This window comes from Arachis ipaensis, chromosome B1 (genome assembly GCF_059453495.1).
Source record: "Arachis ipaensis isolate K30076 ecotype BB chromosome B1, ASM5945349v1, whole genome shotgun sequence".
NCBI lineage: Eukaryota > Viridiplantae > Streptophyta > Magnoliopsida > Fabales > Fabaceae > Arachis > Arachis ipaensis.
This window is the reverse complement of record NC_142436.1, coordinates 60632941-60637328: the sequence shown is the minus strand read 5'-3', so window position 1 is coordinate 60637328 and position 4388 is coordinate 60632941.

The window sequence follows — 4388 nt, the reverse complement described above, 5'->3', positions numbered from 1 at the left end:
CTTCTTTGCTTATGAATGATTTCTTCTATGGTAGGCTGTATGTGATCAACGCTATTAGTCGTGGTCATCAATCTCCTCTGCTTCAGATCAAACGCCATTGGCTGTGGTCATCCAATCTGAACGAGGGTGAAGCTCTAGCAGTTCATTCTCCTGGCGATCCTACTCAAAATGCCACAGACAAGGTTGAATCTTCTGGATCAGAGAATGCTGCTTCTTTGGTTTCTAGCCTCTACCACAGAGACTTTAATTTCCCTAAAAATCGGTTGAACTGGTGTCTCAAGAAGACCCCAACAAAGTCGTGGATTAGTCGTCTGAGAGATGTATAGTCAAGCTGGCGGTTTGCACTTTCTACTCACGTATTCACACGAACCCAAGTAGACACGGGTGGTTGTCAGGCACGTGGTCCTAGTATGATGAACAGAGTTGATTGTCACTGATCATCCTATTTACCATGTTGAAGAACGAGTATACATCTTAGAATTAAATCAAATAGGGAACGAAGAGAAACAGTAATACTTTTATCAATTCATAGGACTCAACAGGGCTCCTCCCCTCAACCTAGGAGGTTTAGAAACTCATGTTAATAGGAAATACAATGATAAAAATGAAATATGGTGTATGATATGCGAAACGTTCTCAACAAAGAGTGATCTTCTACTTTAAATACTAAACTAAGGACTAGTAAGGGTAAAATAGTCTTTTTAGTGCTAAAATCTACTTCTCGGGCCCACTTGGTGAGTGTTTGCACTGAGCTTTGATGAGATCCACGTTCTATGAGGCCTCTAGGGTGTTGAACGCTAGCTAGGGGGTCCTCTCTAGGCGTTTGGATGCTGGTCTCTTCTCCTTGGGCGCTGGACGCCTGGAAGGGGGCAGCAGGCTAGCATTGGACGCCAGTTTTTGGCCTTCTAATCTGAAGCAAAGTATGGGCTATTATACATTTCTGGAAAGCTCTAGAAGTCAGCTTTTCATATCCGTTAAGAACGCCCCATTTGGAATTTTGTAACTCCAGAAAAGCTCTTCCGAGTGCAAGGAGCTCAGATCCGGACAACATCTGCAGTTCTTTCTCTGTCTCAGAATCAGACTTTTGCTCTAGCTCCTCAATTTCAGCCAGAAAATACCTGAAATTATACAAAAACACAAAAACTCATAGTAGAATCCAAAAATTTGAATTTAACACTAAAACCTACAAAAACTTAATAAAAACTAAACAAAACATACTAAAAACTATATGAAAATGATGCCAAAAAGAGTATAAAATATCCGCTCATCACAACACCAAACTTAAACTGTTACTTGTCCCCAAGAAACTTAAAACACAGTTGGATAAAAAGAAGATCAAGATACAATAAATTTCTAAGTTTCCAATGAAGCTCAGTTACAATCAGATGAGCGGGACTTAGTTGCTTTTTGCTTCTGAATAGTTTTAGCATCTCACTATCCGTTGAAATTTAGAATGGTTGGCATCTTTAGGAATTTAGAATCCAAATGATATTATTGACTCTCCTAGTTCAGTTCTTTTTGATTCTTGAACACAGCTTTCAGAGTCTTGGTCGTGACCCTAAGCACTTTGTTTTCCAGTATTACCACCGGATACATAAATGCCACAGACACTTTAACTGGGTGAAGCCTTTCGGATTATGATTCAGCTTTGCTAGAATCCCCAGATAGAGGTGTCCAGCGTTCTTAAGCACACTCTTTTTGCTTTGGATAACGAATTTAACCGCTCAGTCTCAAGCTTTTCACTTGACACCTTCACGCCACAAGCACATGGTTAGGGACAGCTTGGTTGAGCCGCTTAGGTTCACTCTCCTAGTACAAGATAGTTGACACCTTCGTATCCATTGATGCTCAAAGCCATGGATCCTTTTACCCTTGCCTTTTGGTTTAAAGGGTTATTGGCTTTTTGCTCTTGCCTTTTGGTTTAAAGAGCTATTGGCTTTTTCTGCTTGCTTTTTCTCTTCTTTTTTTTTTCTTATTATTTTTTATTTTATTTTTTTCGCATGCAAGCTTTTTATTTTTTTGCTGCTTTTTCTTGCTTCAAGAATCAATTTTTTTGGATTTTTTAGATTACCAATAATATTGTTTCTTTTTCATCATTCTTTCAAGAGCCAACGTTCTAAAATTCCAACTTCAAATATGCACTATTTAATCATACATTCAAAAAATAAAAACAAGGCCATCACATCAAAATAATTGAACTATTCTTATTTTAAACTTGAAATTTATGTATCTCTCAATTCTTTTCAAATAAAATTTTTTTTAAGCAAGGTGAGAGATATATGGAACATTTTACATCTTTAAGGCATAAATGCAAACGATCATGCAACAAGAGCAAGAGAACAGGTAAAACATAACAAAAAACAGAAAAAAATAATAGAAGGGAAAGGATTTAAAAGAGAACGAATGCACCTTTAATGGTGGCAGCTAGTGCTCCTCCTTTAGGATCCAATGTGAAGCTTGATCTCTTCAATGTCTCTCCTTTACCTCTGTTGTTTGTCCTTCATAGCCCTTTGTTCTTCCCTTATGGCTCTTTGATCTTCTCTTATTTCATTGAGGGTGGTGGAATGCTCATGATGCTCCACCCTCAATTGCTCCATGTTAGTGCTCAGTTCTCCAAGAGAAGTCTGCCATTGATCCCAATAGCTTTGAGGAGGAAAATACATCCCTTGAGGCATCTCAGGGATCTCATGTTGAGGCGGTTGTACAGGTTCTTGTGCATGCTCTCTTGTTTGCTCTATCCTCTTCTTAGTGATGGGCTTGTCCTCCATAATGGAGATATCTCCTTCTATGATAATCCCAGTTGAATTGCATAGATGACAGATGAGGTGTGGGAATGCCAACCTTACATTGGTGGAAGGCTTCTCAACTATCTTGTACAGTTCTTGAGGAATCACCTCATGCACTTCCACCTCACTTCCAATCATGATGCAATGGATCATGATGGCTCTGTCAACAGTCACTTTTGACCGGTTGCTAGTGGGGATGATGGAACGTTAGATAAATTCCAACCATCCTCTAGCTATGGGCTTGAGGTCAAGCCTTTTTAGTTGAATAGGCTTGCCTTGGGAATTCCTTTTCCAATGTGCTCCTTCTATTCAGATATTTGAGAGAACTTGATCCAGTCTCTGTTCAAAATTAACTCTCCTAGTGTAAGGATGTGGATCTCCTTGCATTAGAGGCAAGTTAAACGCTAACCTTACACTTTCCGAGCTGAAATCTAAGATTCTCCCTCGGACCATGGTGCTCCAATTCTTTGGATTTGGGTTCACACTAGTGCCATGGTTTTTAGTAACCCATGCATTAGCATAGAACTCTTGCACTATTAAAATCCCAACATCTTGAATGGGATTGGTTAGGATTTCCCAACCTCTTCTCCGGATCTCTCTTCGGATTTCCGGATACTCATTCTTCTTGAGTTTGAAAGGGACCTCAAGGATAAATTTCTTCTCTGCCACTAATTCATAGAAGTGGTCTAGGTGAACTTTGGTGATGAATCTCTCTATTTCCCAAGATTCAGAGGTGGCGGCTACTGCCTTTCCTTTCCTCTTTCTAGAGGGTTCTCCAATCTTGGGTGCCATGAATGGGAATGGAAAGAAAAAAAGCTAGGCTTTTTCAATACCAAACTTAAAACTTTGCTCGTCCTCGAGCAAAAATAAAGAAAAGAGAAGAATGGAGTAGAAGAAGAAGAAAATAAAAGAAGATAGAGGGAGATGGAGGGCTCGGCCGTGGGGCTTATGAGTGCATATGAGAGGTGTGTGTATGAAGGGTTATGAAGAAGGGTATTTATAGGATGGTGGTAGGTTAGGATTCGGCCATGGGTGGGGTTTTGGGTGGGAAATTTGATTTTAAAGTGGGTGGGGGTTGGTGGGAGTTATGATAGTTTTGGGGTAGTGATATGGATGTAATTGGGCTAGGGTTTATAAGAAAGTGTGTATGAGGAAGTGTGAAAGTAAGTGGGATAGGTAAAGATGCTGTGGGAACCACTGGTCCTGAGAGGCTAGCAAATTTAGATTTCCTGCCCTCTGCACTGGCGTTTGAACACCCAGTGTCTGCTCCCTGGCTGGCGTTCAACGCCAACAATGCTGCCCATTTGGGGCGTTGGACACCCAGCCAGAGCTCCCTGGCTGGCGTTCAACTTTTAATAACACTCCATCCAGAGTGTTTTATTTTCACTGCTGAACAATTCTGTCTCTGTTCTAACTGCTGCATATGATCATGACCCTAAAAATAACTAAAAAAAATAAAATAAAAGAAAATAAAAATAAATAATTAATTAAGGTTGAGTTGCCTCCTAACAAGCGCTTCTTTAAAGTCATTAGATTGACGGTTAGCTCCTTACGGAGGTGAGTATGGGCTCAGATTTTCGCCCCTTACAGTGAACTTTCTTC